Raw genomic sequence first — 23,619 nt, forward strand, 5'->3', positions numbered from 1 at the left:
TCTCCTCATATCTCATTGGTCAATAATTAAATCAGTCTTTGTGACAAGATTAAATGTCCTGATTGGCTAAGGCCTGAATTCTTTAACTAGTCACTCTGACCAGGGGAATGAGATTTCCCAAAGGCCCCTTAAATCCACTGTCAACATGAGCTTGCTCTCCACCCATGGGTTATGGGGAAGTGGGGCTAATACCTAAATAAAAATCTGTTCATTCTTAGGAAGGGTAAAGGAGAATGATATCTATGATTGTGCAGTTCTACCCCTGATACATGTGTTGCCAAAACCTGTGCTTTGTCTGCCCCACAACTCTTAAAATATGTGGTGGCCAGTTTTTAAAAGTTGTTGTTTGGGGTTGGGAGGTGGGGATCAAAGTCAATGCCGCTGAAAAATCATCCTGTTATCTGTGAAGTATGTATTGCCGTAACTAGTTTTGGATCATCTGATAAATTGTCGATGTGCTGGGCATCTTGTAGTAGAAATACAACAATCACAGTAGCTAGTATTTCCAGAGCAATAAGTATGTACCTGGCAGTGTGTTTTATATCCATTCTTACACTTGATGCGCATAACACCCTATTAGATAAGCATCTTACTACCTCCAGGTTATGTAGGAGGACACTACAGATGGAGAGGGTTAAGAAACTTTCTTGAGAACACAACAAGTAATTCAGTGACTGATTTGCAAAGCTGTAGCATTTCCTCCTCCTCAAATTCTTACTATGACTATCTCTTTTCCAGCTTTCTTCAGCAAAGCTTCTTAAAAATAGGTTTGCTTCTCTACTAGGTGAGAACCAGAGAGCTATGTTTGCTTAGGCACTTTTTAGTGACACTCTACCAACATTGGCTGGCATGCCTGTTGAAGGCTCTCGAGGCTGGCACGATGCCGACTGAGAGGGCAAGTCGCCCTTAATTCAGTCATTGCAGGTAGCCAAATACAATAGAGAGCAGCGCTTTGGGACTGTAGCATTCGGTTGACTTTGTAAAGGGAGCTGCTTTGTGTATCCATTTTGGTTGCTTAGCTATTGCTGATAGGCACCAAGGTCATGTGGATCTGGCATTGTAGGGAACCAATGGAAAGGATCAAAATAACGAGGGCCACGGAGAGAATTTCAATGGTCATCTCAGCGACACATCATTTGATTACGGTAATCTCTACTGTGGGTGTGCCTTGCTTTAAAGAATAAATATTAACAACACAGATAAATGAAAGAGTGATTACCCACTTGAAAAGGCATAATGAGTTTAGAGAAGGATTCACTGTAAGAGTCCCTTAAACATCAATGAAACGCATTTGAAATGCAATTCCTTATACATAATACTTCAGTTTTTTTTCAAGACTATAACCATCGGGTTAAGGGCTTTTTGCATACATATATTTTGTTTTTTTTTTAATTTTTTATTTATTTATGATAGTCACAGAGAGAGAAAGAGAGAGAGGCAGAGACACAGGCAGAGGGAGAAGCAGGCTCCACGCACCGCGAGCCTGATGTGGGATTCGATCCCGGGTCTCCAGGATCGCGCCCTGGGCCAAAGGCAGGCACCAAACCGCTGCGCCGCCCAGGGATCCCCATACATATATTTTGAAGAAATATATTCAGATAACTTCAGCGAAACCAAATTTGGACACATTTTTATGCATCCGTACATTCAAGAAATATTCATCAAGGTCCTCCTCTGTGCCAGGCACTGTACTGCACTTTAATACTTGGACTCGTAGGTCTGGGGGGAGGCTCAGATTCTGCATTTCCAGCGTGTTTCTTGACTACATTTTGAGTAGCAAGGGTTTCTAGAAAATTAGGTTGGGAAATTAGACAGGAACCAGGAGACATGTATGGAGACTCCTTACAATACCCAGCCCAATCCCACTGAAGGATGAGCGTGGGGAGGCCACTTGCTGCTGCAGGCCTGTGGCCAGGTCTCTGGTAGCATTGCTGCCACCAGCACTAGCAACTGCATACCCTCAGCTTCTCCCATCAGCACTGGACACAGGGTGCCAGAGTCCCTGCAACTTGAACAAATTCCTGTTTGCGGAAACTGCTTTGGTCTCCACCATCTGAGTGGGAGCACCTGAGCAGCCAAGCTTGGGTAGCACACCTGCCTCGATTCCTCGGAGGGGAAAAACTGCTATCTGCTCCTTTCTGCCTCTGCAGTGACAGGCAGGCCATGCTTCCCACCAGGACTCACTGCAAAAGAAATTCTCCAAACCTGGGAAAGAGGTTCAGATGCTGGGCAGCCAAAAAAAAAAAAAAGAAAAAGAAAGAAAGAAAGAAGAAAGAAAGAAAGAAAGAAAGAAGGAAAGAAAGAAAGAAAGAAAGAAAAGATAAATATCCCCCATGAACTAGATGAGTTTATACACACAAAAAAACTACTTCATTCTGCAGCTCACGTTTACATGATTCAAGGCTGAAATTCCCGGGAGTCTCGTGATTTAGCCTTGGGCCCAGCGCTCTTCTCCCAGCCTCGAAGACCAGCAACGGGCTCTCCTGCATCCCATGCCATGCTCCTACAGCCCCTGTCTTATTTGGAGTACGAAACATTCCACATTCCAATTCTCATTGGCTTTCTTTCACTTCTCATTTAACTGCAAGTTTGTCTTGTGTGGGGAATTTCTTTTCTGGGTTAGGTTTGTGACGGTTGATGAACTCCCAAGATATCTAGTTTATCTTCCTGATGGGATTTGCAGGGTAATTTTTCCAATATTAAAAAAATAAAGGTAAATCTTATGCGGTGGCCAAGAAGAATGAGAAATGTCAAAGTGTACGCCTGCCTGTTCCCCTTTTAGGCTCACTATCCCCATCCACGCTGTACGCTGGTTTTCATTAAAATGTGACATTTATCTTCCCAAAGTGAATTTGTCTTGCTATGATAGGAAGAGAAAAAAATGTCACAATTTACTGCAACAAAAGTAAATACAGGAAAAGATAAATGATAATTTTTAATGAAAACCATCATTTTAAAATAATGTGTTTCTTAAATATACAATACTCTAATAGAGGCAAAAAAAACTGTCTTGAGAATTCAGATTGAATAGATTCTAATGTCTGGTGAAGGGAATATATTGGACAAAGATGCTCGTTGTCAAAACACTGCAGGGGAGACTTTTATTGCCACATATGTTCTCCTATTACTGGTCATGAAGGGCAAGAACCACACAGATCTTTCTTGCTTTGAAAGTGAAGATGGTAGCTTTAGACTTTTTTGCGTGGGAGGGGGAAAGGGGCTCAGGACAATCAGCCACTTGATTGAATTTTTCTACTTTTTAATCAGCTGTGGACACAGCCATCAATAAAAGGGTCCAGCTGCTCGAGGGGCGCGACTCCTCCAGCCTGGACAGACTGTCTAGAACCATGTGGGACAGACCACGGGAGACACAGAGGAGCTCTTCCTTCTTTTCTTCCCTGGAGAAAAGAAAAATATTGAGCCCGCCTATTTTTTTTTTTTTTTTTTTTTTTTTGAGCTCACCTAATCTAAAAACTGACTAAGGGTAACTTAGTTATTTCGTAGCTGTAGCAAATTTGGAAAGTGTTCTGGAGGGGAACCTGGGTGGTTCGGTGGGTTAAATGGGTGCCTTCAGCTCCAGTCCTGATGCCAAGGTCTTGAGATGGAGACCAGGGGAGCGGGGGGGGTCTGGGCTGCTCAGCGGGGAGTCTGCTTCTCCCTCTGTGCCTCCCTCACTGCACATGTGCACACCCTCTCTCACTTTCTCTCTCAAATAAATAAATATAATCTTTTTCTTTTTAAGTGTTGCAGAGGTCCCAGGACCTGATTTTCATTCTTATTCTAATGCTCTTCGCTCATCTGAAGAATGAGAGGTTAGGAGTAAAAATCCCAAAGATTTACAAAGATTTTTTTCCCCTCTTTTTAAGACTGTGTGCTTCTACAGATGAGAACAATTTCCCCTCTAGACCACGTTCTGTTGGAATGAGAGGGGCTATGGTTAGGAAAGGACTTCATCCACAGATGGGGGAGAAATAAATAAACTTAAATAGTCAGAAATAACTGGAGAAACAGAAACAGGGAACTAAGGAGAGGTCTTCGGTGGGTGGATAATAAGAGGACTCCGAGTCAAAACAAACTTGCTGCTGCTTCTCGCGTTCCCTGGGGCTGTGGAATGAGACACACAGTGACACAATCATTAGCCAACTGTCCTCGCAGCTTTAATATCTGCTTCTGCCTGAGATAGTCATACTAACCTCTAGGTGAACCGATTTTCTGATTATCTGTGGGGACAAGATAAAATCAAGTCTCCTATTACAGTTTCTCTTCCATTGATCTGTAAGGTGGTCCTTCAGAACAAAGGACCAGCAATTAGTAGACTTAGAGCTTGAAACCCGAGTGGGAACCAGGGTAGAGATAAGGATCAGGAACCAAAGGCAGCCACTACCTGCAGCTTCTAAGTAAAGGTGACTGGCTTTTGTTTTTCAACATATATATATATTTTTTTTTTTTCAAGATGTTTAATAGGTTGGGAAAAGGAAAAGAGGAGCCTGGCTTTTAACTAAAAAAGTAATTTTTAATTCTCTGTTAGCGGGATCCCTGGGTGGCGCAGCGGTTTGGCGCCTACCTTTGGCCCAGGGCGCGATCCTGGAGACCCGGGATCGAATCCCACGTCAGGCTCCCGGTGCATGGAGCCTGCTTCTCCGTCTGCCTGTGTCTCTGCCTCTCTCTCTCTCTCTCTCTCTGTGTGACTGTCATAAATAAATAAAAAAAATATTAAAAAAAATTCTCTGTTAGCTTCCACAGATGAGGATGGATTTACTAACATGTTTTGGTTTTTCTTATTTTAACTTGAGTCATGAGAGGGAGCAAATAGAAAATATTCTTTTCCTACTTTGACACTGAAGATGGTAGCTCTATATAACGCTTTTTAAAGGCCTACTGTCGGGGCGCCTGGGTGGCTCAGTGGTTGAGTGTCTCTGCTTGTGGCTCAGGTCATGATCCTGGCCGGGGTCTTGGGCTCTTTCGCAGGGGAGCCTGCTTCTCCCTCTGCCTGTGTCTCTGCCTCTCTGTGTGTCTCTTATGAATAAATTAAAAAAAAACTTTAAAAAAATAAATAAAGGCCTACGGTGTGCCAGAGTCTTTCAGACACATGATTTGGCATTTGCAAAAATTGTGAGATTGATCCAGTATTGCTCATGTTGGATGTGAAGGTGGCCACCCTGAGGTATACATGGGCCTCGAGTTTAGGGGTCAAGTGTCAGAGTCTGGCCTCCTAACTCCAACTTAGGTGTGTGCAGAGTGGCTACTCAGCTTCTAGACTTAGCTGGAAGGAGCTGGGCTGTAAAAGGGGAATATACTTGGCTCAAGTGCAGGTCGAGATACCAGCAAAGTCCTGATACTTGCCCAGCCCTGAGCCATCAATGGATATTGGGACCATGTGCCTGCAGGGCACTATGCACATCACAGTTTATTGGTTGAATAAATGAATGAATGATTGTGCAAGCATAGTATTTTCCAGAAGAATGAATCTTCCCAAGCATAAGAAGTTGAAATGCTAATATTCTGATTTGGATCTTTTTGTCTTACTTTCTGGAAATGAATTTTGATCTAGTTAGAATGGCCCTATAACATAGGTAAGCTTCTCAACCTTTCCCAGTTTACTTTTGAGGACTGTCATACAAGGTGAATGACCACGTGCACTGAGACAGCTTGAGCCCAATGACTTGTGAAAAGGAGACTTTTTATGGGGATGAAACTGCATGTTCTTGGGTGACTTGTCAGAACTACCATGAACAAAAACTGGCACATAAACCAGCAATTTTCTATTAGCAAGTAAATCTTGAATTGTTTGCTAAGTAAGAAAACCAGTTGAAACCAATTCTTCATAGTCAATTAAGATTTTCTTGTGTATAGGATACTTTACATGTTATCAAGAAACAGGAGACTCACTTTGAGAAAAGTAAATCACAGGCATCCAACGAAACATTCAGAATTGAACAGAACTAACACTGTCCTAATTTTTCTTGACTGCAAGGTGTTTCAGACAAGAGTCAGGCTTAAGATAAAGCGGTATCTACAAATAGGTTTTAAAAAAATAAAGTTGTTGGGAGAAAAGAGCTCAAAAAATTTATAATTGTGAAATATTGGGAACGAACATCAATCACGAGGGGATGAGGTAAAAAGCTATGACCTGTCAGTACAGTGGATACTATGTCATCATGAACTATGATGATGGAGACTAATGTCTCCCCCTCCACCCTTTACCTGTTTCCACACCATCCCACTTACATACACTTACATTCTTATCTGGAAGGGAAGGGAGGACATAATGAGAAACACAAATGCAGAGCTATATTTATGGGCATGGGAAAATGTCCAAACATATTGCTGACTGGAAAAGCCAGGTTCTAGGACATTATGGAGAATTACATCTTCATGTACATATTCATAGAGAGATACCGCTAAGGATATTCAGCAAAATGTAAATGGTGGCTATCTTCAGAGAGAGGAGTTTCAAGTGGTCTCTACTATCACATTTGTACATTTTTGTACTCGTTTGAATTCTTTTAACGAGTATGTATCATATTCACACTCAAGAAAGAAGGAAAGTGGGGAAACATCTTTTTTCTAAGAGTAATAATCATTAAGTAGCAGGAATCAGCAATTGGTTTTAAAAATTTATAAACATTTTTTTTCTCAGCAGAATATAAAATTCAACAGAATATAAACACATTTTTAAAGGCCCCACAACTCGGTAGGGCTGCGTGTCATCAATCATTTTTCTACCACTTGAGTGGTATGTACAAATTACATGCTCTGACCAGAACCCAAGAGACATAAAAAGTGAGATCTGAAGATGTGATTTGGAACATCTGAAACTTTAGTCCAAAATACCAAATGTCTATTTGGTATCATGGCTGTTTTCTATCGTTGGCTGGAGGTATGTTAATAATGCAGTTATCATTTGTCATGCAGGCATTCTTAGAATTATTGGGATGCAGCCTCGAAAGCAGGGGAGGAAGCAAGGGCATTTGCTTCTACACCTGCCTCCTAGGGGACATTTGTATGCAAGAGAAACAAGAGCATGAGTAACGTCACAAACACAAAGGACATCTAGACGTACGAGACACACCAAGCGTATGTTTCAGACAATGTTTCAGACACATCGACAAATCTCAAAGGGCACTCCACCGGTTGAGGATGCCGTGCGTGAGCACTAGGTTGGTACTCGAGGGCTAAGACAGTAAATGGTCATCCTTTGCTATCTGTATTCAGAAATGTAGTGTGTTGGAGGTTAGCACTAGAGAGCCCAGCAGACAACTGAGATAGAACTAGATTTTGGATTGAGCAAGAGGGGCCTCTCTGCAGTGTGATTCTCTGCAGCGAAGGAGTGGCAGGCGTGAGAAAACCAGGCCACGTCACACACACAACTATTAGCATTCGGTAAACCGGCTCGACTGCAGCCACCAAGGGCTGACAATCTCCAGCGTGAGTGTGCCCAGCTCCTGTGAAAGTCATGCAAGCTGTTACCCTAATGGATGAGAATCGAGGATAATACCAAGGAACAGAAACTGTTCGGTTTGATTAGCTCTAGTGGATGTCATCTTCAAACTGGACTAATTTGATAACAGGGAGCATTTCTGAGGGAAGAAGGAAAATAAGGTTAATGTTATGTAAATAGAGACATGATTGTTTTCACCTCTTGTGACATAAATTATTCTAGAAGCAGCATAGGGGAATGAAGAGATAAGAAATGAGGGGAGCAGATGCTTCTGTCCGGGTAATTGCACGGGGGGCTGACAGCTCTGGGCCAGAGCGTTGAGAGGGAGCCTCCAACAGGCTGGCTGCCCCCAGTAATTGTGACAGCAGCTCACACTCACGAAGGCTTCACGTGTCCCAGACCCTGTGCTAGCTGCTTCATAGGAGTAGATGGTTTAATCTTCGCCACCACCCCACAGAGTGAGGAAGGGCTATGATCACTGTCATTTTACAGATGTGAAAATTGGAGCTTAGGGAAAAGTTAGGTAACTTCTCAAGGTCACACGATATGGAGTGGAGCTGCACCTGGGCTCAGAGGGGCTGATGCCCCCCTGGTTCATCACTCGCTGGTTTCCTGGTGTCTGTGAGCTAAGTAACTCGCCAGTGCCTGGTGCTCAGGCCCAAATTGGGAAATTGGGAATTGAAAAAAATGTTATGGGGGGGCCTGGGTGCGCAGTCGATTGAGTGTGCGACCCTTGGTTTCAGCTCAGGTCATGACCTTAGAGTTGTGAGATTGAGCCCCAGCCTCTGGGCTCTGTGCTCAGTAGGGAGTTGGCTTGAGGTTCTCTGCCTCTCCCTCTCCTTCTGCCTCTCATGCGCAACGTGCTTTCTCCCTCCCTGTCCCTCCCTCTCCCTCTCTAAAATAAATCAATAAATAAAGCTGTAAAAGAATTTTTATGCCTTGGAAATGCTTTCCATCAAGCCACATCAAAACCATTTTTATGCTGTTATGTTTGAAATGCCCTCTCTCCACCTGCCTTCCTGCTCTCACCTCCAGCCCATCCATAGTTCTCAAAATGGGTCTGTAGAAGAGTTAAATGCATATCTCATTAGAAAGTGAGAGAGTATAGAGGGTAGGCCTGGAAGCACACAGAACTAAAATTTGGGTGTTGAACTGTCCAGTAGTGTTTTTCCTTACTCTGTCTAGTGGCTTGAACAATAGTCAGCGGACATTAAATGTTTCTGGAGATTTGAATCACTGTTAAAGCTCACCTTCTCCTTAGTTCTTTATAAAAATGAGACCAAAGCTTGCTCAAGGTGGTAAATTAACGGTGATGCATCTTTAGCACTCAGGTCAGGCAGGCTTTGTTATCCCCAGCAACCTACAGGAAGGTCGCTGGGAGTGTATATATCTAATTTTCTTGCTCCCATTTCCCTCTGAGGGGGAAAATCAGGTGTTTTGTCTATAGATATTCTACTCTCAACTCTTTCTATTTTTTTTAAGTATCTTATTTATTTATTTGAAAGAGAGAGAGGGAAAGAGAGAACAAGCAGGGGGAGTGGCAGGCAGAGGGAGAGGGAGAAGCAGTTTCCACACTGAGTGAGGAGCCTGACGCTGGGCTCAACCCCAGGACTCCAGGACCACAACCAGAGCCAAAGGCAGATAGATGCCCAACCGACAGAGCCACCCAACTCTATTTTTAAGGAAAAGATTTAATGATTTACTCTCATTCTTTGAAAGAGGAATTCACCTTGAAACACATTATTGACCACTTTTATTACTACTGGTTATGGAACGGGACCAGGACATTACATTATTCACTAAGGTAACAATAACAACCATCAGAAATACTAGAATTCACTTGTAGAGAGAATTTCAGATGTCTTCAAGACATCTTCAAAGTGGTCACATTCCCCTTAATGAATCAATAATCCAAATCCATGCTAGATCGTTGAGATTTTAGATAAGAAACCCTTCTAGGAAAAATGTGGCTACTGAACATGGTACGATTGTTTTTAAAGGTAATAGAGATTTAGTGACATAGTGTGAAGCAACAGAATTCTGAAAACTTGTACGTATGGTTACTGGATTAGACTCAGAGGATGCTGAAAAACTTATAGTTTGAATGGATAAACACAATTGTGATTTACGTTATTGAAATGGGAAAAGGGACTAAAACATTTTTGCACAACTGAAGAGATCTTCCTTCCTTTATCTTACTCAGCTTCTGTAAGGAAGCTTGTATTATCACTCTAGCATTTGTACCTCACTCAGATTGTTACTCAAAATATTAGCCAAGTCATGTATTACCAGGGCTTCTCACTATTTAATTAGGTTCAAAGTCTCACCATTTTATTAAATGCAGATGAATTCCAAGGCTGAAAATCACCAAGATGTCTGCATAAAAGACTCTTGCGATAATGAGCCAGGGTAAATTTCTATTAAGAAGGAGGAAGGATTGAATTTGTGAGCCGGGCCTAGACCCCTATTGCTAAATTTAAAGGCTGCCTGGTTCTCCATGTTTATATCAGCAGTCACTCAAATAAGTGACAGATTTTTGTGAGGATAAACTACTCTGGGTAAGGTGATATACTAGACATACTGCGATATACACATACTCTAATTTTAAGAATTCGGGAGAATAGAAATGTGTATGCAAAAATACAATTAAAACTCTATGCTAAGTGGGCAATGTCAGTGTGAGCCATAATGCTGAAGAAATCAGAGAGGAAGTTTGCTTCTGGTTAGAGTGATGCGGGAGGGGAGGCTTCACGGAGGTAGGAAGATCTGATTTACACTTGAGAGGATGCTGGGGTGGGCAACCTTGGTTGCCTAACCAGCATCCGTTCATCCTTCTCATATTTTTCAGAATCCCCTCCACCGTAGCATCAGGGTAAGTAAATTCTATCTTTAGCTCCAAGGGAGAATTCTGATTAGTCTAATGCTAAACCATTTTGGTAATCTCACCCTCGCTTTCCTCCCCTCTCCCATTGATTTGTTCAAAGAACCAGGCTTAAGCCAACCAGTGGATGGCATTTCTGTAGCCATTAATGCTGGCCTAGGAGTAAGCATGAGAGCTAAGTGGGTCCACTCAGTCTAAAAGGAAGGATTTCTGTTTCATAATTGGGAATACGATTTTTATTCTCTCTCACTGCACAGAAAAAGGATGTTGGTTGCCCTAGTTGCTTCGGGCAGTCATTTTGAGATCATGAGTGACCCTGGCATGAAGACAAGGCTGGCACATAGAAGGAGGTGAAGTCTGGAGAGTAAGAGGATCCAGAGTGGGAGCCCTATTTGTACTGCCCACAGCTTGATCTGCCTCTAGTTCTCTTATTCTACAAGAGAGTACATTTCTTCAACGTTTAAGCCAGCTAGAGGCAGCTTTTCTGTAACTTGCAGCCAAAACCATCTAAATTGCTACCAATAGTAGAGTTGGTTCCTTTTCTAGGATTTATTTCCCTCTTTTCATGACAAAGGAAATAAGTCCCACCATTTTGCCTCGTGTTTTAAATGGGAGAGACGATCTCTTAGTTCCAAGCAGGACTGGTTGCAGTGATTGACTCCAACCTGGACATGGGAAGCATGAGGAAAAGTTGCCGAGGCTTCTGAAAAGAAGCTTCTCTTTTCCATGGGGACTACCAGGTATATCTTTCCCTCCTCCCCTGCAAGGCAGGGATGGAGAAGGGGCCTGTGTTAGTTTTCTTGGGCTGCTCCTATAAATCACCACAAATTGAGTGGCTTAAAACAACAGAAATCTAGGCCAGAAGTCCAAAATCAAGGTGTTGGCAGGGCAGTGCTCCTTCTGAAGGCTCTAGAGAAGAGTCCTTCCTTGTATGTTCTTAGCTTCCAGTGGTTGGTACAGTCCCTGGCATTCCCTGGCTTGTAGCCTCATCAATCCAATCTCTGCTGCTGTCTTCACAGAGAGTCTGCTCTGCTTCTCTGTGGGTCCGAATTTTTTGCTTCCTAGAAGGTCATTGGTTTCGGGCCCACCGTACACCCAGTACGACCTCACGTTAACTTGATTGCATCTGCAAAGACCATATTTCCAAAGAAGGCCACATTCACAGGTTCCAGGTAGACATACATGACTTTGGGGGAAACCTTATTCAACCCTAGAACTGTGACAGCCAGTTTTGGCATCTGAAGGAAGCCAGCCTGAGAATGAAGCCAGCACATGGGGCCACACAGAGTCGAGATCATCTCAAAGTAGTAACATTGGCCTCTGGATAAAACTCTGCCTCAAGTTTGTTTCACTTTGTTCATTTAATTTACTTGAGCCAGAAACTTCCTCTTTTTATGTCAGCCACTTTGTGTTGGATTTCCTTATGGTAGTTACCAAAAGACTTCTAACTGACAGAAATTGATGGAACTTTGTTGGGAGGAGGTAGCTGGTCATGCTGGACCAGGGGGAATGGCAGGAGAAAAAAATTGAGATTAAAATACAAGGAGTGTTGGAGGGGAAGGCCTGGCTGAAGAAGAGAGAGTTTTTATTAGAGGAGCAGAGGGGGAAAAAAAAAAGTGAGCAGAGGGACATGAAGTTGTATAGAGTGATTAGCATAAGTTTTTGGAGGTTTGTGAATGTCAAGCTAAAGAATTTGGACTTTTTTTTTTTTTCTTGTAGGCAGATGATCTATAAGATGATTTTTGGACATGATAGTTCAATTACTTAACATGATATTTTAGGTTACTTTGCAGTGACATGCAGATTATATTGGAAGGGGACAGAACTCAGATCAGAATTTACTACCTACCTTGGTGTTTACCAATTTAATCAAGGGTACAGCGAGAGCTCATTTCTGGGCTGGGGTTACTCCATGCCAACCCACTTACCCGCCCTGGCCGTCCTCCTGTTCCTAGAACAGACCACACTCATTCTGCTCTAGGGCCTGTGCATTGATTGGCTCTTCTCTCTGCCCAAAATGTTCTTCCTTCCTGAGTTTTGCATAGCTGGTTCCTTCCTGTCATTTGATACTCAGATCTACTCCTGCCTTTTCAGAGAGGACTTCCTTGACCACTCAATCTAGAATCACCACATGTCCCTTTCTCTCTCTCAGAATGCCCTATATTGATTCTCAGGAAGCACAAAACCCATCTGATATATATATTTTTTGTTTGTTTGTTTGTTTATTTATTATTCTTTTATTCATTTTTGGAAACACTTCTACATTCCCAACTTCAAAGTAAGCTTCGTAAGAGAAAGGAGCTGGTTGGTCCTTGCATTGCTGCATCTCCAGTGCCCAGCAGGGGCTCAATAAATACATGGGGGTATAAACGATTAATAAATAAACTTGGCTGTGAAGTTTTGAAATTTCTGAAATCTTGAATCATTCATTTAAATAGTTTTGAGATGAACAAAATTAAAAGATATTTCAAGAGTAAATTTTGCTTGGAAAGTAGGCAGGAGTGGAAGAGGGGGAAATACGTTAAGTATTTTTCTCAATGTTCCAAAAGAGACAAGGTTAATTTTCAAAGCAACACCCTCGTCTCATAAGGCCCGTTCACCAGAAACGTCTGGGGTATAAAGAAAAGCTCTGGGGAACTTCCAGAGAATACATTCAAGCTTTTCTGTTTGCATTTTCCCTAGAGGCACTTTCATTCCATAACTACCTCTAGGTTTCTGGAAAAATTTATGTTTCTGAAAATGATTCGGAATGAGAATCATTCTCTGTTTTAACTAGAACCAAGCCCTCTGACTTGTTCTCTAGTAAGTGGAAACCTCTGTGTTGTTTGCCTTCACCAAAGTGCCTCTGACCTCAGCATGAAGCTCTCCCACTATTACTAATTATCATCTTCCCTTGGAACATGCCTCGGTCCATGATGAAAAGTCTGTGTTGCACGGAATGAAGACCAAACAGGCCTCAGCCAAGTAACGAAGGAACACATTCCATGTAGCCGAGAACCTTCCAAGCCAGTCCTTCTCCATTACTCTCCCGGGGTGCTATTAGTTATAATATCCCCTCGTGACTTTTACTCAGATTACAGGGAATGAGCCTGGAGGCATTACCAATGCCCTTCTTCTGACTGAATTAGCTGATAGGTTATTTGAAGTTGTCCATTGAGGCTACGTGAAAAAAAGCACTGATCGATGGAAGCCCCCGGCCAGTCTGGGTAAATTGGCCACTAATTTTAAACCACAAATATAGTAACAGCTCCAAAGACAGGCACATCTTTATTTACTGTCAATCAAGGCTGGGCATGAAACTCTAAGGGCATGATACTACTAAATACTACTAAATACTATTAAAATTTTTGCATTGAGTGTTAATTCATTGAAATTACTGGGCTTTTTGCTGGAATTTGGAAATCTCCTTGTCACCCAGAAATGTTTGGGTTTTTTTTTCCCCTTTCTTCCTCCTCCTCTCTTCCCTCTCTGTTACCCCTCCTTCTTGATAATAGTTTTATTACTTATGGCATTTGATCAGGAATGTCTTTTGAATAAGAATCCTTGTAAGGAAGGCTTCTCTTTAAAGTAGGAGCCTCAATGAAATTAATGGACTAAAAGAATAGTACAGTAACTTTTAACTATTTGTATAATTTAAAAGATGTGACCAGCACCATGAATTTTCAAATTAGGTAATTTTTTTCCCCTGAAGAATGTATAAATAATATATAAATAATAATTTATAATCATAAATTTATATTCATAGATATTTATAATCATAAATAATTTGTAAAAAATGTAGTGAACCATTTTTTAATTAACCGAGATGCACACTAGAAAACTTGATATACCACAAACTGAGTGTGTTTACATTTTTTTTAAAGATTTTATTTCTTCATTTGTTTTAGAGAGAGAGAGAGACTTCTCAAGCACAGGGGGTGGGGGTTTGGGGGAGGGGAGGGATAGAGGCAGAGAGAGGAGAGAGAATGTCAAGCAGACTCCCCACTGAATGTAGAGCTGGACACAGGACTCCATCTCATGACCTTGAGATGCTGACCTGAGCCAAAATCAAGACTCGGACACTCAACCTACTGAGCCACCCAGGCACCCCGATATGTTATACATTTGTTACAAAGTATGCCTGAATTTAAAATTATCTCAGCAAAATTTGTGCATTTAATTGAGTGGTCAGATTGGGAAGCTATTCATTTATTTCAGGGATGACGCCTTGTCTAAAATATGTTTGGACTGTCTCTTTGGAATTAATTTAAGGACTTACAGCACATTCTTTTGAATATCGTTAGCAGTGGCAGATTTTCTTCTACTAAAGACTGATGCAAATTTTGGAAATAGACAAAAGTCTTTTCTTTTCAAATCAGTTTTGTAAGGTACATGATCAACTTGTGTTATACTCTTTGCGATTAGGAAACAAAGCAACACGAGAAGATAGGATTCCAGAGCAAACTGATTGATTTTCTTGTGTGGTTCAGTGCATCTGAAGTCACATTTTGTAGTACGATAAATATTCTGGTTTCTAATTTGGCTTCTGTCTAATTTACTCCTACTCTTCAGAGGGAAATGTTTCAGATCCTTGATAATCGTTTGACTTAATTGCTCGATGGAACTTAGGAAGCCCCCCACCACCACTGCAGGATAGAGAAGGGGGCATCTGCAGGCATTCCGGGGTTCATTTTAAAGGCATCTCACCTCCCATCCCTACAGAACCCAGATTTATGTAACCGCAAGTAAATGAAGAATATAAAATGAGATGGAAACATAGCTGTTAACTCCATGTCCCCAAGATAAAAATCTGTCCTTTAAATACGCATTGCTGAGTGTTCAACAATGAACACAGACAAATTTATTGGGGACCAAGATGGTTCATTGGTGAAACAAAGAAGTAGTGGGACATTTGTGGATTGCAGACACAATCCAAAAGAGAGAGAAGATCGTACTTGAATAGGATAGGGACACCTGGTTTTATCAGCACCCTTGATTCATTTATTCAGTAAACATATTGAACGTCTACTAGGTGGCAGGTGCTGTTCTGGGGGCTGTGACTCTAGTAGCGAACATACTAGAATATACATTTCCCTTTCCCAACAGAGCTCACATTCTGGTGACAAGGACAGACACATGTGTGTGTAATAAGTCTAAAAAGTTATAAAAGCTAAGAGGAGGGGCACCTGTCAGTTAAGCATCTGCCTTCGGCTCAGGTCATGATCTAAGGGTCCTGGGATCGCCCCTGGCGTCAGGCTCCCTGTTCAGCAGGAGTCTGCTTCTCCCTCCTCCCTCTGCTCCTCCCCCCCACCCCACCCCGATCATGTTCTCTCTCTCTCTCTCTCTCTCTCTCTCTCTCAAATAAATAAATAAAAATCTTTTAAAAAGAAAAAAAGCTAAGAGGAAAAGTTCAGTGAAGTAGGAGACAGACATTGAATTGATGAGGGCATTATTCTAAGAGAGGTATTAGAAGGGAGGCCTGTCTGACATCAGGGACCATATCTGGTGGGCAAGCATTCCATGCTGAGGCAATAAACACAAAGAGGCTCTGAGTTGTGGGTAGGGGAGCCTGCCTGGGCGATTGGGGACACACAGAAAGACCAGTGTAGATAGAGTGGGAGGAAAAGATAGGGGCTAGTAGTCTCTGGTGGGAGACAGGGCTGGAGATCACAGCAGACCCAGATCCTATGGGATTTGTGGGCCTTGTAAAGACTTGGAATTCCTCAGAGTTTGAAGGAGGTGGGGGCATTGGAGGGATTTCAGCCAGTATAGTGACACAATCCAATTCCCTTTTTAAAAACCTCATTCTGTTAACTTTTTGCATTTTTAAGAACTTCTCTGCATAACAATGATACTTGCCAACCTTTATTGTTTGCCATGTACCCAGCATTTCACATTGGTGCTTAAAAATAAAATCTAAACTTTCTGTGTCCTGCTGTTATGGGTTGAATTGTGTAGCTCCCAAAAGGTCTGTTGACTTCCCAAGCCCGCCCTACCTCCAACTGTGATCTTATTTGGAAATAGCGTCTCTACAGAAGTCATCAAGTTAAAGGAGGTCACTAGGTAAGTCCTAATCCAGGAAGACGGGTGTCCTCATAACAAGGGGGATTGGGTGAACAGAGGCAAGGACGAGGTCATGTGAAGGTAGAGGACTGGAGTGATAAATCTACAAGACAAGGAATGCCCAATATTGACAGCAAGCCACCAGAAGCCACGAGAGGGGCATGAAACAGATCCCCCTTCATAGTCCCCAGAAGGAACCAGCCCTGGTGACATCTTAATTTTGGGCTGTTAGCCTCTAGGACCTGTGAGGCAATAAATCTGTTATTTTAAGCCACTCACTTTGTGATGCTTTGTTGCGGCAAAGCTCTAGGAAGTCAATGCGACATCTCACCCCCTGGTCAGAGTCAGTTAGAGTCAGTTCCACCCATCTTTGCTTCCCTGTGTGTAACCTGGTACTTGCCATCCTCTGCTTGGAGTGACTACACACGGCTAACCCCTTCCCGTTCTTCAGGTCCTATTGAGTGGCCTTTCCTCATGAAGCCCTTCCTGGTCTGCTGCCCTAGGTTAGCTTTCATTCTTCCCCCATCTTTAAGGACTTCTAACACACACCCTTTGAAAACATTTTTTCCATTATCTTTTCTACTATCTGAAAAAATCTTGTTCATCTCTTTCTTTGCTGTTTTTTTTTTTTTAAGATTTTATTTATTTATTCATGAGAGACACAGAGAGAGAGGCAGAGACCTAGGCCGAGGGAGAAGCAGGCTCCATGCAGGGAGCCCGACGTGGGACTCGATCCCAAGACTCCAGGATCAGGCCATGAGCTGAGAGTAGATGCTCAACCCCTGAGCCACCCCGGCGTGAAACAGGAGAGTAAATGAAATCAGCTAGAGTAGTTGTTAAACATGGTTCACCAGTGTGTTTGCATTTTTCCTGAGGTAGTAAAACCATCAGAGAAGTTCTCTCAAGATGCAAAATGAAAACCTACAAAATCTGTGGTTACTGGGAAGAGAAAATAAACCTCATTTCGTTGAAGCTGGAAGGAGTAGCAGATCCTCTGAGTGCCCCACACCTACACAGCCCTTGCTGCACTGCAGGGCTGGCAAAGAATGAGTAAAAGAATGAATGAGTACGTGAGTGCGTGCAGAAAGAAGGGGCTAACCCCTGACAAAAGGCCTCATAAGGGAAGAGAATATTTAGGGGGTGAGTCTCTACATCTGGGACCTGGGTTTTTTAAGGGTTGAGGGAGGCTGGGGTGGGGGGGGGGCCGGAGATGACATGCAGGACAGAGTGGTGGGGGGGAGGCAGGACAAGCAGGAAGCAATAATGAGCTCCGATATTCCAAGAACAACATTTGTATTTCAGAGTTTCTGAAATTTGCCTCCCAGATGCTGAGCTTGCCTCTGAATGAAGCTTTTAATTTTCCACTTTTGTTTTCCCATCTTCCTTCACCGAAGACAATTTGTTGACAATTTTTTTTTTTTGGCAAATGAAATGATAGAATAAGATGCATATTCTGAAGGCACACTTGAAAAAACTGCCTTCTCTCTGGTTTTAGGTTTATTCTTACGCCGTTTCAGAGCCTCAGCCTTCATATTTGCTGCAGAGATGCTTCATAAATATTAATCGAGATGGTCGCATTTCATTGTTGCCCTTAGCTAATTTGCTGCCCACTTTAATGACTGAATTGTCCTAATGCGTGCATTTGTTGTTGATTTCTTCCCCCTCAACAGAATTTTAACCTTTTGCAGAATTCACTTAAAAAAAAAAAAAAAGACAATCAATCCTTTTGCTTGGCATCGTCACGTACTAAAAGAGAGGCTACTTGGGCAGCTTGTGTGAAGCGAGAAGACTGGAATGTTTGCCATCCGGAAATCTTGATGAGGTTTTTCTCACACGTGTCTTCTTTCCCTTTCTAATCTATTTTATTCCTTTTCCTACTTTTCCTGTTTCCTCCCTTTTCCTTTCTTTCTTCAACAAGGGACAACATTTTTCACCTTTGCATCACACGATGCTCACATAGTAGCTGTTCAGTAAGGGCTTGAACCAGTAGTGCTAAGTTCTTACACTCTCATGAATGTGCTTTTGCTGCCTTTCATTCTTCTGCTCCCATATACTCCTCCCTCTCTGCCCAGAGGGAATAATCTACATCTATCAAGTCACAAGTCTAGACCCTTCTAGAACTTTGCAGGAGAATTTTGCCCCAGGATCCCTTGGTGAGTGTCATCTTTCGGGTCACACCTACCTTCTTCCTGGTGCTCTCCAGCTTTTTTAGCTTCTGCCCCTAAATGAGTGTGTCCCAACACATGTCCTGTGGAGCACAAAAGTGAGATATTAACTTGTCTGATGTAAAAGAGAATCCATAGTCTAACTGATTTGAAAAATACTTGGTAAAACAATGAAATAAGGTCTTCGCAGTGAGATTTTTCAAAGCCTTTAACATGCCAGCAAATAATGAGGATCTTCAAAAGCAGAGAGAATATACAGTACTTCGCAGATGTTGGACCGAAGAATTTATCTATCTCCCTCTTCCTTCAACCCAGAACTACTCAAGGGACATCCTCTGCACAATACTCCCCACCCAATTTGGAAAATAGTCAGGAGAGGGTACTCTTCACTGAGAATTTAGGTGTCCGCTGGGCTGGGTTCATCCCCTGAGGAGAAGGGACACAGGTTGAGATAGAAATTTGAGAAGAAAATTAACATTTATTGAGAATCTGCCCTGTTGCAAACACCATGCTCGGGACTCTGACAATATAAACAATAAGCATAATTATAACAACAAAAATACACATTGAAATGTTTTATTTAATACATACTCCTCCATTGATACCATGAAGTAGCTACTATTCACTTCATTTTATAGATGGTTCAGTTGATTGACTTGGCCACGGCCAACTAGCTAGTAAGTAGCAGACCCAAAATTCTAACCCACATCTTGTTTGAAACCCAAACCAGAGCATTTTGCCTTATGATGGCTACTTGAACAACGGTGGCAAAATCAGTTGACCTATCTCCTATAGTGAAAACGGGCCCAGATACAATTAAGAAACTCTTAGACAAATGGTGGACAAGGAGTTAGAGGACCACGCAGGACACTGGGTATGGTTGTTCAAGTTGTGCACTCTACCATCTGAGAAGAACCACGTGAATGGCACTCCCTAAAACATTGTCGTATTCAAGGTCAGCAGATATATATATGCCAGCTCTGGAACGGGTAGAGATCAGGAAAGGCCGCCAGGCACCACTGTGCTTAGAGTTTTCAGATGCAAACGTCTGAGCAAGAACTTAGGACAGAATAGTTACCAATTTTAGGGAAATAATAACATGAAAATACACTACAAACAGATAGGAGAAACTTGCATATCGTGCAGCACTGACCAGAATGAGCAGAGACATCCAGATAAACCACCAATCTGGCGGGGAATCCACTTTGTCAATTACATAATGACCATGTTCCTAATATCCGTGGATTCCTTCCCCTTCCCTTTTGTCTTTCTTTTCTTTTTTCTTTTTTTCTTTTTCTTTTTCTTTTCTTTTTCTTTTTCTTTTTCTTTCTCTTTCTTTCTTTCTTTCTTTCTTTCTCTCTTTTCTTCTTCTTCTTCTTCTTCTTCTTCTTCTTCTTCTTCTTCTTCTTCTTCTTCTTCTTCTTCTTCTTTCTTCATCTTCTTCTTCTTTAGCAGCTTCTGTCTCTTCTAAGTGTTTCTACTTGGTGGTCAAGCCAGTCCTGACTAGGGCAGGAAGGCATATCAGTAGCTTCACACACACCACCCAATAGAGCCTAAAAGTGATGCTTTGGTCTTCCACCCGGCATTCAGTGTATCAGGGATTAGCCTCTCTATACTCACTACAGCCTCTCCCTTCTCCTGCCACAGTGAGTGGCCCATGCAGGGGGCTTCCGACGCCAGCACACCCGTTCCTTGCTGAGACTGGCATTCTGCAGGAAAAACCAAATTTCTTGTTAGGCTTTATCCTCAGTGTGTCCTTGCCTAACTTCCGCACGGGACTGGACTCTGGTTGCACCTTTCATCATTGGCCAAGATTCTCACTGTGCTTATTGGAAAGCACGTTTTGGTGTCAGACCCTCCTAGGTGCATATTTCAGCCTTGACACTTAATGGCTATGAGGTCCAACATGTCAGGCTTCGCCCTCCATGTCAGGCTTCACCCTCTTTGTGTATGAACAGGGTACATTAGAAATTCCCTCACATGAGTGAGATCACCCATGAGTGGACCCTTCCCCTTCTTCTCTGAGAAAGACTCATAGGGTAGGGATTAGTTAGGATGTTTTCAGTTGTAGAGAATGGTTACTCAACCCCAAGTTATTTAAACAGTAAGGACATTTATTGGCCTATAAAATGAAATCCAGAGGTAGGGCAGCTTCAAGATTTGTTGATTCCTACCATTTAATTATGTCATCAACAACCCGGATTCCTTCTACTCGTCCATACAGCCATCTATGAAGAAGACCTCATCCTAAGGTGAATTCTCTGCTTGGTAGTTTGGTGGCTTCATGTCACAGTTGGTGCCATATGCTTTTCTATTCTCTTTGGGAAAGTAGGAAAAGGAGGGGTGGGAGAAAGAGTGAAAGCGAGAGAGAGAGAGAGAGAGCATTTCTCCTTACTCTTTGGAATCCAAGTCCTTCCCATTTGTTTGCTTAGACCAGTTACAGTTGTATGCTTTTTTTTTTTTTGGATCAATAATTACTGAAGGGAAATGTTAGAGGCTGACTGGTCTGAGTTCCTGAACCATCACTGGTCAATGAATTACCACCATTGACAAAGGCCTATAAGGGCCATTCCTGCTTTAGGGGAGGTATCTGGTGAGGACAGAGTCCAGTGAATATTGGAGAATCAGACTCGCAGGACAAAACACCCTGAACTGCGGATCATATCCCTACTCTGGCAGTTACCAGTGGGGTTACCATTCTTGAACTTCAACTTCTCCCTCTAAAAATAGGAGATAAAAATAGTACTTGTCTTACTGGCTGGTTTTAAGGATTCAGCGAAATAAAACGTGAAACTCTCAGCACAGAGACTGGCAGATGTGTTATTGTTATTAACAGGAATACCTGCAACTCCTAGATGTTATTGTAACTCTGTATGCATAGAAATGTGGTGCCACTTCCTGCAAGACTTGATTGTTGTCTGATTCCTGATTCCTCACCACAGACCCCTCTGCGCTGGGATGCGTGATCACATCCGAATGCTTCATACCAGACATCTGACAGTTCAGCTGCAACTGAGGGGTTGGCTGGATTCGTCTCTTCCTTCACTCTCTCCCATCCCTATCTCATCCAATCTAGATTTCTAAGTCCTCCCTGGTGACATAGGATAGAGATCCCAGCTTGCTGTGTTTTCCAGAGCCCACCCATATTTTGATACATTTCTCGGTAACCAGGAAATGATGAATAACAAGTATAGACAACTGGTTGGGCAAGCATGGGCTTCTATCTAACCCCAGCACTGGATTAAAAAAGTGTCTCCTACAGTTCTGATTGCTAAGATACCTTTTACCCAGAACTGAGAGAGAAGGAGAGAACAAGCTGGAAGAGGCAGAGGGAGAGGGAGGGGGAGAAGCAGACTCCTTGCTGAGCAGGGAGCCCGATGAGGGACTCGATCCCAGGACCCTGAGAACATGACCTGAGCCAAAGGCAGATGTTTAACCGGCTAAGCCAACCCAGGTGCCCTGATTCCTGCTTTTAAGCTAACCTGCTTTGTTAATAACCCAACCAATATAATTGCCGTTTCTTAGTATCTCATTTATTCTTCACGATAGTGTTGTTAAATATTACACATCCTCAGATGTTTTAAAATTCCCGTGGGTTTTACCCTTTTTTAAGTCAGGTTCTTTCTCTTCCAGCATGCTATCATTATCCCAAAATATCTTTGAAGTCCTGTTTTATTTTTTTTAAATTTGTTTTCTTTGATAACATGAACAATTTCTTTTTTCGATCCATCCTCTTGCATTCTGGAAGGTATAATGAACTCTGTGGGTTTGCAAAAATTTCCACGTTTTAATTTCTGATCCTTATTTTCTCTTGTGCTTGGCCCTCACCGCGGAGGCCTGGATGTCACATGCAACGGGCAGCCCTGTAAAAAAGTGGACGGGGGCTTGTAGTGACAGACGGCTCATGATGATCCGTCTTGGTTATTCCAGAAATTCCAGGAGGAAGCCAGAGGTTAGTCTGTCGGGAAAGTCCATGAGACCCAAAGGCCACAGCGGCGGTTTCAAGCTGGCATGTGGACAGGAGGAAAGGTTGCAAACAGATGGTAACTGCAGTTGGAAGCAAATATTTTCATTTTTAAAACAGCAGAGCCAGCACCAGGCCCCTCAAGGCAGCATATCTGGTTACTGTGGGAGAAACTGGAGCTCGGTGGCAGGCTTTGGCATCACAGGAGAGGGGCAGGGAGCCCCTGGGGGGAGCCTTTGGGAAGGCAGCCTTCCCCTCCCCTCCCAGGGCCAGAGCACAGATGTGCGCCGCCGCTGGCCGGGCCCCTGCTGGCTGAGACCCATGTCTGGGAGGGAACCGGCTGCAAAGGCTGGGCTCTGCCTTTGGCCCCAGATCACAGCCCAAAAGTGGCGCCAGACAAAGGTTGAAAAGAAAGACCCTCCCATCCCTAAAGGATGCCTCCTCCTTGTGCATCTGAAGGAGAAAGAAGGACATCCAGGCAGGCGACAGATACTGCGTGATCAGAGGACCAGGGGGAGAGGGGATGTCACTCTCTTTAACATCTTGCTGTTAACTTCTCGCTGTTGAGGGAGATGTGGCCTGGCGCCCAGCACTGGGTAGGAGCAGCGGGCTGTGCACTTGGGGGGAGGAGAACCGAGAGGCAGTGGGGTGCGCTTAGGGGAGTGGGTGTGATTGTGCACAGGCCTGCACACTTGGGGGGGCCCCGCTCATCAGGGCTCGGTGGTATAGACAACCCGGCCCTCTTCGGGAGGGAGGCAGCGTGGCCCCTTGGCCTGACTCTGTCAGGCTGTGCTGTCGGAGCGCTTCTCTCTCCTTGCATATGGGGGTCTAGAAGCATTCGGGCACCTCAGTCCTCTGGTGCATCCACCCCCAGGGGCTCTGCTTAAAGGATGTGCACGGGGCGCTGAGCTGTGACTCCTGCCGTTGGGCCGCTGTAGGCTCTAAGGCCTCCAGAGGAGCGCACCGCTCAGGGGAGGCCTCTCTGCAGGTGTGCGGCCTGCTGCTGACACCCTGGAGCGCCAGCGGAGGCTCCCACTGCCTCCTTCACTCCTCTTGTAGCCATTTCAGAAAGTTAACCTCCCTGTGATACTCCCCTCCTTAGGAACTCAAGACAGATCTGGAATTC

General features: G+C 43.3%; 1 long non-coding RNA gene across 3 annotated transcripts in view; it reads left to right on the forward strand.

Annotated features, from left to right (window-relative positions):
- The window catches only part of LOC111097588, a 51,449-nt gene that overhangs the window by 2,597 nt on the left and 25,233 nt on the right, over nt 1-23,619 (forward strand). Inside the window, exons 3-4 of one of the 3 annotated variants that reach the window (XR_005365363.1) lie at nt 10,290-10,313; nt 10,580-10,955. The exons of the other annotated variants lie outside the window; for them this stretch is intronic. This is a non-coding gene — a long non-coding RNA (uncharacterized LOC111097588). Of the gene's footprint in view, nt 1-10,289; nt 10,314-10,579; nt 10,956-23,619 lie in introns of those variants that run through there. 3 annotated transcript variants of the gene reach the window in all.

Source organism: Canis lupus, chromosome 10, assembly GCF_011100685.1.
Source record: "Canis lupus familiaris isolate Mischka breed German Shepherd chromosome 10, alternate assembly UU_Cfam_GSD_1.0, whole genome shotgun sequence".
Lineage (NCBI taxonomy): Eukaryota > Metazoa > Chordata > Mammalia > Carnivora > Canidae > Canis > Canis lupus.